Below are 10,929 nucleotides of genomic sequence, written 5' to 3'. Positions count from 1 at the left end.
CAGCGCCCCCTCGGGGAAACTCGAGGTTTGGTTTTAGTTGTATGGAGCGCTCATCTGAGTGTGCCCTAAGAAAGAGATATGTGCAGCTCCTATCGGGATTTGTCGGCACATTCGGGTGGTGTTGCTGGTCTTGTTTTAACCTGTCGAAGTGTCTTGAATAACCGATATACCGAGTCTGATCGGAACGTCTTGGGAGGAGGTCTATTCCTTCGTTGACCGTGAGAGCTTGTCATGGGCTAAGTTGGGACTCTCCTGCAGGGATTTGAACTTTCGAAAGCCGTGCCCGCGGTTATGGGCAGCTGGGAATTTGTTAATGTTCGGTTGTAGATAACTTGAACCTTAACTTAATTAAAATGAATCAATTGAGTGTCTTGCCGTGATGGCCTCTTCTCGGCGGAGCCCGGGAAGTGGACACGGTGTTGGAGTAATGCTTGCGCAGGTTGTTCTCTAGTTTCTCGCTCACGCTTTGCCTCCTCTTCTAGCTCTCTTTTGCGAACAGGATAGCCACCATATTTGCTAGTCGCTTGCTGCAGCTCCACATATATTTTTACCTTGCCTTACCTATAAGCTTAAATAGTCTTGGTCGCGAGGGTGCGAGATTGCTGAGCCCCTGTGGCTCACAGATTACTATTACACCAGATGCAGGGCCTGATGATTCCGCTCCAGGAGACGCGTTTGAGCTGAAGTGGGAGTTCGACGAAGACTCTCAACGTTACTATGTTTCCTTTCCTGATGATCAGTAGTGGTGCCCAGTTGGGGGTGATCGGGATCGTGTCGCATGTTGGGTTCTCTTTTATTTTGGCGCCATAGACGGGCCATGAGTGTTTGGATGATGTAATGTTGTTTATGTACTTGATTGACGTGGCGAGTGTAAGCCAACTATGTTATCTCCCCTTTTATTTATATATATTACATGGGATGTTGTGAAGATTGCCTAACTTGCGACATATGCCTTCAATGCGATTATGCCTCTAAGTCGTGCCTCGACACGTGGGAGATATAGTCGCATCGAGGGTGTTATATGCCTGATTTCACTAAACCCTTTATTTTGGAAGCTGATGCTTGTGGCTATGGCTTGGGAGCTGTGTTAATGCAAGAGGGCATACCACTTGCTTATTTCAGCAAGAGTATTGGCCCTAAGGCTACTGCATTAAGCACCTATGACAAAGAGGCTCTAGCTATCATTGAGGTTGAGAAAAAGTGGAGACATTATCTCTCTGCCACTTCCTTGATTACCAGAATAGATCAAGAAAGTTTAAAGTACATTCAAGAGCAGAAAATTACTGAGGGCATTCAACACAAGTTGTTGTTAAAATTGTTGGGATACAACTTTACAATTGAGTACAAAAAGGGCAAGGAAAATAGGGTTGCTGATGCATTGTCCAGAGTGAAACATGCAATATCTGTACTTATTACAACTGTTGCCTCCCCTACCTGGGTCAAAGAAGTGATCAACAACTATCATCAAGATGAAAAAGTCAAGGAACTTATTGCTAAATGCTCTGTGGATAAGACCAGTTGCAATGCTTATTTCCTTTAAAAATGGCATATTGAGATTTCACAACAAGATTGTCGTGGGAAAAAACACTAATCTGAGACAAGAAATCCTGTCAACATTTCACAATTCTGAGCTGGTAGGCCACTCTGGAGAAAGAGCCACTTATCACAGAGTAAAGTTAGTATTCCATTGGCAGGGCATGAAACAAGATGTGATCACATTTGTGAAAAAGTGTCTAGTATGCCAACTGAACAAAGCTGAACATACACATTACCCTGGTCTGTTAGAGCCACTTCATGTGCCAGATTTAGCATGGGCTCATATCAGCATGGATTTTGTGGAAGGATTGCCTACATCAGAGAACAAGAACCTGATTTTGGTGGTAGTTGACAGGTTCACTAAATATGCTCATTTCATTGCCATGAAACACCCCATAACAGTGCAGTTTGTAGCAAGAGCCTTCTCTGAAAATGTGTTCAGATTGCAAGGAATGCCACTAGTAATTGTGACGGACAAAGATAGTATTTTCACCAGGAATCTCTGGCAAAAGTTGTTCAAAACGTTGAAAATCAAATTGCACATGAGCACTACTTACCACCCACAATCGAATGGTCAGACTAAACGAGTAAATCAGTGTTTGGAAAATTATTTGAGATGCATGTGCTTTCAGCAACCAAGAAAATGGCATGGATGGCTAGCTCTAGTTGAGTGGTGGTATAACACTTCATTCCATACATCTTTGCAAAAGACTCCTTTCCAAGCTCTTTATGGATTTCCTCCTCCTAGCCGAATCAGCTCTGCCAGATACTATTTGTGATGATAATGGAGATTTGTTGCAAAACAGGAAATTGGCTGTGGAAGTGATAAAGCAAAACCTCTTAAAAGCACAAGCTAGAGTGAAATTCTTTGCTGACAGAAAAAGGAAGGAAAGAGAATTTGTGATTGGAGACATGGTTTATCTGAATATACAACCTCACAGACATACATCTCTCAGCTTACATAGGCACATCAAACTCCATTCCAAGTTTTATGGACCATTCAGAATTATGGATAAAATTGGGAATCATGCCTACAAATTGCTTCTGCCTGAAGACTGCAAGTTGCATGACACCTTCCATGTCAGCCAGCTCAAGAAGCATATTGGCCCAAAGGTGGTGCCCTCTCTAACACCCCAGTAGTTAAGCTATAGTAAGCACACTCTAATGGTGCCATGTCATCGCGATTAACTTTCTAAAACTTCACTTTGGTCCAAACCGATTCCAAATTCAAATTTAAAAATAAAATCAAAATACTTTTTCGTCATACGGTAAAACAAAAATGTTCGCTGGGTTGCAAAAATGCGCTAACTAATTGTCATGAAGGAAACAATATTGTTTGAAATATTTTTTTTGCTCCTAACCCATTTAAAACAGTGCCCAAAACAACCCCATTAATCTATTTTCATTTATATAAATTTAAACGAAATTATATTGTCACAAAACCTTTTTATGGCAGTGCTAAAAATTAAAAAGTATTTATGTGGCACAACTCCTTGTTTTACAAATGACTTATTTTGGCTAAATATTTTGCAAAATAGAAAGAATTAAATAAATAAAGGAAAGAAGAGAAGTCAGATGGAGAGAGGAAGCCCGACAGCTGGACTAGTTGGCCGGCCCACCTAATGGCCTATATGGCCCCTCCCCCGTGACCTAGCCGACCCCCTGGCCCCTCTCATCGATCCAATTCCCCCCACCACCGCCATCCACTCCCTCCCTCATTTTCCCCATCAGACCAACCCTCGCCTCCACCTCGCTCATTCCAGCAATGCATGAGCCCGAGCACTCCTTCCATTGATCCTCCTCACTCCCGCTGCTTCGTCCGAGCTGCCAGGAGAGTGTCCTCGCGCACCCCTTCCACCGCCAGCGAGCCATGCTACCCCAGCAGCTCCCGCCGTCGTGCTTCTCCTGTGCCGCGCCCAAGCGCCTTGCATGGCCGCCGCTCCTGTCGCCAACACCGTCGGCCGCCCCACTTCTGCTCCACCGTACCGCCCCTTCGGACCTCCCTGACATGCCTCGAGCTCACCCCGGCGCTCCCTGTGAGCAACCACATCCATTCCCCTTCCCACCTCTCTTCCTCGTTGTCGTAGGGCCGCCGCCCAAGTGCTGGCCATAGCCGTGGTCACCGGGCGCCCTGTCGCACCCTGCCTTTGTCTCGTGCCCGCGCGGTCGCCACCCCGCCCTTGCCGCCGCTGCCGGATGCGCGCCGCCGCTCCTGCTGCTGCCTCTTGCGTTGCTGCTGCCCCGCGCCGGCCACTCACCGTGCCCGCTGCTGCTCTTTTTGCTGCTGCTGCTAGCTCCTGCCTCGCTCGCTGTCGCTGCTACCTGTAGCTACCGCCGCTGCCTCCACTTCTGTCGGCTGCCCTGCCTTGCACCGACGCCGCCCGCCGCCGGCGCCGCCCACTGCCTTGGTCGCGCCGTGCTCCCCCTCTACGCGCTGTGCGCTGGCCGCCGACGCCCGCGTGCGTCCGTGCGTGCCCAAGCACGACCATGGCTTCTGCCGGCCTGAGCCACTTCCACCTGGGCCTAATCCCCGTTAGCTAGGATTAGTTTGGTTTAGATTAGGGGCTAGTTTAGTCTATGACAAGTGCCCCCACCTCAACTTATCCCTCTAAAAGAAAAAAGGTTAAGAATGTCCCAATGACAGGTGTACCCCCTGGTAAATTTGACTAGTCAAAGTCCACAGTTGACTGCTAACTGGGCAGTCAATTGGGACCCACTATCAGCCTCTAACGCACTGCTGGGTTCATTGGACCGGGTGCATCTAGTATTTTAGATGTATTTTTGAATTAATATTAAATTCAGGAATTTTTAGAAAGTGATTAAAACTTTGTAAATTCATATAAAATAATCTGTAACCCAAATGCAAATACTTTGTACATGCAAGTTGCTCAGAACGACAAGAATCCGGGTACGTAGCTCGTTCATCTGACACACATCCCTAACATAGCGAACACGCAACTTTCCCTCTCCGGTTCATCTGTCCGAAAACACGAAACACCGGGGATACTTTCCCGAATGTTTCCCCCTTCGCTGGTATCACCTCCAACTGCGTTAGGGCACACCTGGCACCGTTACTTGTCATGTCATGCATCGATATACATTTTCTTGCCTTGTATTCATTATTTCTTCCCCCTCTTCTCTCTGGTACACTACGAGACTGACGCCTCTGCTGATGCCCCGATCGACTGCTGTGTTGACGACCCCTCCTTCTTGCCAGAGCAACCAGGCAAGCCCCCCCTTGATCAACCCGATATTGCCTACTCTTCTCTCTACTGCTTGCATTAGAGGAGTGTAGCATGTTACTGTTTTCGGTTAATCCTATTCTGTTACATAGCCTGTCATTGTTGCTACAGTTGTTATCCTTACCTGCAATCCTAAATGCTTAGTATAGGATGCTAGTTATCATTAGTGGCCATACATTCTTGTCCGTCTGCCATGCTATACTATCGGGCCGTGATCAGTAGGGAGGTGATCACGGGTATATACTTATATACATGATATGTGATACATGTGGTGACTAAAGTCGGGTCGGCTCATAGAGTACCGCGAGTGATTCCGGTGTGGGGGCTGAAAGGACAAGTTGTTCCATCCCGGTAGTGGTGGGCCTGGGTTTCCGACGGCCCCCGACTGTTACTTTGTGGCGGAGCGACATGGCAGGTTGAGACCACCTAGGAGAGAGGTGGGCCTGGCCCTAATCGGCATCCGCGGTTACATCAGTTGACACATTTAACGAGATCTTGTTATTTGACCTGAGTCTGGCCACTGGCCTATACGCACTAACGAACTACGCGGGAACAGTTATGGGCACTCGACGTCGTGGTACCAACCGAAGCCTTCTTGACGTCAGCGACTGAGCGGCGCGTACTGGGTTGGACCGCATAAGACAACTTCCTTTGTAATGGAGGTTGCTAGGTCTGCTCACCGACCGCATACGCAATGTGCAGGTGTGCAATGGGCGATGGGCCCAGACCCCTGCGAGCATAGGATTTAGACCGGCGTGCTGACCTCTCTGTTGTGCCTAGGTGGGGCTGCGACGTGTTGATCTTTTGAGGCTGGGCATGACCCAGGAAAGTTTGTCCGGCCAAAGGGGATCGAGCGTGTTGGGAAATGTGGTGCACCCCTGCAGGGAAGTTTATCTATTCAAATAGCCGTGTCCCTCGATAAAAGGACGACCCGGAGTTATACCTTGTCCTTATGACAACCAGAACCAGATACTTAACAAAGCACACCCTTCCAAGTGCCAGATACAACCCGGTGATCGCTCTCTACAGCACGATGAGGAGAGGATTGCCGGGTAGGATTATGCTATGCGATGATACTTGGTTAACTTACCATCTACTCGCTTCTACTACTTCAAGATGGAGGCTGCCAGAAGCGTAGTATTCGATAGGACTAGCTATCCCCCTCTTATTCTGGCATTCTACAGTTCAGTCCACATATACTACCCCTTTCATTTGATACCAATGCATATGTAGTGTAGTTCCTTGCTTGCGAGTACTTTGGATGAGTAATCACGGTTGCTTTGTTCCCCCCCTTTCCCCCCTTTCTATACCTGGTTATTGCGACCAGATGTTGGAGCCCAGGAGCCAGACGCCACCGTCGACGACGACTCCTACTACACTGGAGGTGCCTACTACTACGTGCAGGCCGCCGTCGCCGCCTCTTTCGATCTGTGTCCCAGTTTATGCTAGCCATCTTATGGAAACTTGTTTAACTTGTGTCTGTACTCAGATATTGTTGCTTCCACTGACTCGTCTATGATCGAGCTCCTGTATTCGATCCCTCGAGGCCCCTGGCTTGTAATATGATGCTTGTATGACTTATTTTATTTTTAGAGTTGTGTTTTGATATCTTCCCGTGAGTCCCTGATCTTGATCGTACACATTTGCGTGTATGATTAGTGTACGATTGAATCAGGGGCGTCACACCCTCCTCAACACTCCCTTTGGTAGGACCTGATGGCACGATCAGGATGGAGCCTGAAGCAATTCTGGAAAGAAAGCTCATCCCTAGGAACCAAAACAATATCAGTATTTCGGTTGTCAGATGGTTGGTGAAATGGGTAAATCTGCCCCAAGAAGAAGCAACATGGGAAGATCCAGCTTTCATTCAGAAAGTTTTTCCTGCATTCAGAGCTTGAGGACAAGCTCCAGCTCAATTGGGGCACGCAAGTCTGAACATCCCCTGCTTCGGCATGCTAGTTGATTCTACAACCCTCCATCTCACATCCTGTGGTATAAAGGTTCATTGAAGATTGGCAGCTATCATCCCTTGATTGATCATCCAACAACTGAGGTGGCGCCAGAAGGGCTATTCATCGTCCGACAAGACCATGTGCTCTGCTTTTCTTCTTTTTCACTTTCTAGCAACTGTAATGGCTATATAAGCCAGCCCTTTTTCTCATTTGGGGCATGTAAAAGATTATTGGGTGTAAACCCTAGCCGCCGGTGGCATGCTAAACTACCTTTCCCCTTCGTGCAACTGAAACCCTAGCTCAATTTTCTCAATATTTGCCTTAATTTGATCCAGTTCTTGCTTAAAACCTGTTGATTGGGACTCTGGTCCTGACATAGTGTCACAATGATACATGGATCTCTTTCGGATTTTTTCCATTGAAAAAGGAATACGTTGCACCTTACCAAACCTGAGAAAGAAAAGCCCCCATTAAAATCTTCTGGTGAGGACCAAACAGAAAGGAACCCTGGAAGGTTGCACTGCTAAATATTCTCTCAAGTCTTTGCTAGACATCCTACCCTCTTCCTTTCGTAATGTAGTGCATATACTCCACATAAATATTTCGTAATGTAGCCTGGGAGTGGATTTTTTGATAAATCAAACCTCACAAAATTTGTTCAAGTTTGTGGAGAAAAATATGTACATCTAGAATGGCAAACATATATCATTCATCATAAGATATAATTTAATATTTTATATATTTATTATTGTGGGTATAAATAGTTTTCTTTATAAAATTGGCCAAAGCTTGACTTTTCACGCACTACATTATGAAACAGAGGGTGTACTACACATACAAAGTACAATATGTTTTTGTCCCTCAAGTTTACAAAAATTTTGCATCTAGTCTTTGGAGATTTTTTGTGCTATATTTTGTTCTTGATGTCTCAAAACCACATAACTTACGTCCAAAGCCGAAACAAAATGGTACTGAGACAAATGTGTCACTTGTTTTTGGTATACCACATGCCACATCAATAGTCACGCACGCACGCACTGAAACATATGTGGTAGGCAATGCGGGAGGACGACACACTCTCCGATGATGCAAGGTTGGAGAAAATGGTGGAACGCGCGGGGTGAGAGTGACTCTGCTTCTACCCTCTCCTCCGCCATGCTCGCACAACACTGGATCTTGGCTGCTGCACCCTCCTTCTGCGCCCAAGTCCATACCCTACAACCCCTCTGGATCCTACATCACATGCGGTTCATCGAGCTTGGCCGCCTCCTAACAAAGAACTCATTGTGGTTGACGACTAGGAGGTCGTCCTCCCCGGTGCAGTTGATGCCTTCGTCTTGAATGGGTGTGAGCACGAGGAAGGTGGGTGGCGCCAATGACGAGGTGAGCTTCGGCGGGATGATCACGAGCGGTGGGGTGGCAGCCGGCGGCGAGGCGCGACATGAGCGACACAAGCTTAGGGAGGTGAGGCACCTGCACGCTGAGGAGACATGACTTGCGAAACAAAAATGGCCCATTCGAGTCGTTATGGGAGGAGAAAGAAAACCCAGTGATATACCTGGTTCCCCCTCTAATCTACTTGTAGTTGAAAGCTATCTGGTTTTGAGACATGAGAGACTAAGTGCATCACAACAAATTTGAGGGACCAAAGACATACTTTTTTTTCATGTTTGATAAATAAATGCTAGCAACGTCAAAATAGTAAGCGCACATCAATAAGAGTAATGCTACATCTACGTAATAATAGCTACAGGATTAACGTAATCAGCATCATGGGGATTTGCGATTGGAGCATGGGAGAGGAAGGGGCCACCCCCTGAAAATCAGGGGGGAGAGTTTGTTTGGCAGTTTATGTAAAACTTTTCGTTAGTTTATGTAGATGTAGGATTTTTGCATCAATAAAGTACAATACCTTCGGTGTGGACGTTCCTTTCAGGCGCCCTCGAAATGATCGTACCCATCTTGATTGCACTTTCACCGTTGCTAACGCACATATGGTAGAGACAAGAGATTTCTGTTTGCATAAAAGTGATGGCAATACAGTACTTGCTTCTTTTTGTCCACCGACCTTCCATTATCAGCGCCCGTAATCATTGAATAAGAGAAAGTAACGGTTTGGACTGGTCCTATGCGATAAAGTTGGGTCGAAGATGGAGGCTTTCAAAAAAAAGTTGGGTTGAAGATGGAGTTTACAAGAAATAAAATTCGTGTTAATGATGACCGTTGCGGGCGATGGTTGAAATTGAATTGTTAGCGGGCACAAAAAGAATAATATACCAGTTTTGCTGGACGCCAGTCGTCTGAAATTGAAATTTGGGTAGTTGATTCGGTGGAGAGGAAGTAGCAACCACGGAGGAGCACCGAGGCCGTCAGCGGAGGCAGCAGCAACCGTGGTGGAGTAGCCTCCTCGTCTATCTTAGGGGTGCAGCGGGTGCAAGGGGAGCATCAGCTTCCTTGTCTATCTTAGGGGTGGCGGGGGGTGCAGGTTCGTCGGGCGTCGGAATTGGAGGTCTGCCAGGGTTAGAGGGAAGGCCTTGGGCGGCGGCAAGCTCGATGGTCAGGGAAGGTTTAGGGGACGGTGGGGCGGCGAGGCGAGCGCGGGAGCGCCGTCGGCGGAAAAAGGTGGTTAGGCCAGCGATGGCTCGGTAGTTCAAGGTTGAAGACGATGGCTGGAGGTTGAAGGCGCTCATCTGGATGTTCATTCTTCATTGGACGTATTCTTCATCTGTACGAGCAGCTGCAGGTTGTCCACTAAAAATTTGCGTGTGCAATAACATTCATATCTTACTTGAAATTGGAGGGCTTGCTAGTGATTTTTCTCTTTTTGTAATTCAACATGTAATAAGGTCAGCAAACGTTTCAACGCATCTATGTGCCAAGCGTGCTTGCACAGTGAATGTGACGGATAGCTAGCTCAAAGACACCCCGGCTTCCTCTTGACCAGCCTCCTGGCTGATTGTCGGGAGAACGCTTTTGTTTAAATAAAAGCTCTTTGTATTGTCCGCAAAAAAAAACCCTGTTTATACTCCCTCCAATCCATTAATTTAGTAGAGTACAACTTTGTAGTGCTAAATTAGCCACAATTAACATGGATTAGAAGGAGTAGATGTGCTATAGAAAATGAACAGTCACATATACCAGTTTTATATAAAGAAAAACTGTGTGCAATGACTTTCATCCGTGACGAGTAAGGGTGTGTTTGACAGCAAAGTATTGCATAAACTGTAGTATTGAAAAACTGTAGTATTTTTGTCTATAGGTCCTAGAAACCACAGTTTTGACATATCAAAGTATTTTTGTAGTATTCAAAATATTGTGACAGTGTTTGGCTGGTGCATGTTTAGGACGACGTAAATTAGCTAGCTAGCCATTTCATAGCAGTCGCAAGACATGCACGATCTTAGCTGACCAATGGTTGCAAATTGAACAGCCATGCATAAACATACCCGGCGGCAAGCTATGCATCAGCGGCATGGCATGGAAGTGCGTGGCGTTGCTCTGGCTTGGCTGCGGCTTGACCGACAGCTGCTAACGCGGCGCGCTGAGGCATGTGGCGACGTTGGGGAGCATCGCATGGAAAGCATGCAAGGCCGGTGTGGCTATGATCGCTCACAAGGGCCTGCGCAGGCTCAGCCAGCAGTGTGTTTGGAGTTAGCGTTGTAGCCATCAGCGTGCACGACCATGGCATGAGCAATCTGGGCATGTGGTGTCCATGGGGCCGACCTGATGCACATCACGTATGAGGAGAAGAGAAGCGCAAGTGGGAGTAGGAAGGACACCATTTTTATTTGAAAGAATTCCTTATTTAACACCGTGCTTAAATTTTATGCCTTATTTGACATCGACAAATGATTTCTTCCCTATGTAGCAAGAAGTCTAAATTTTATGCCTTTTATAACACTTCTATCCATTTTTAGCCTAAATGGCGTCTAAAAAAACCATTTTGCCCCTCGTGTAGTATGTTTGTGCGTGAGCGGGTGCGTGCTGCCGTGCGCGTGCGTACATCTATGCTACTGATGATGCGTGTGTGCGTGCATGTGTTGCTGCGTGTTTGTGGGTGCGTGCATGTGTGCACGCGCGTGCGTACGTGTGTGCTGCTGTGTGCGCGCGCGCGTGTGCGCTGTTGCGTGTGTTGCTCGGTGTGTGCTGCCACGTACATGTGTGTTGCTGTGTATGCTGCGTGCGTGCATCTGCCCGTG

The sequence above is a fragment of the Triticum dicoccoides genome, chromosome 4A, assembly GCF_002162155.2.
Source record: "Triticum dicoccoides isolate Atlit2015 ecotype Zavitan chromosome 4A, WEW_v2.0, whole genome shotgun sequence".
Lineage (NCBI taxonomy): Eukaryota > Viridiplantae > Streptophyta > Magnoliopsida > Poales > Poaceae > Triticum > Triticum dicoccoides.
The sequence above is the reverse complement of the archived record's forward strand: the minus strand, read 5'-3'. Positions refer to the sequence as shown.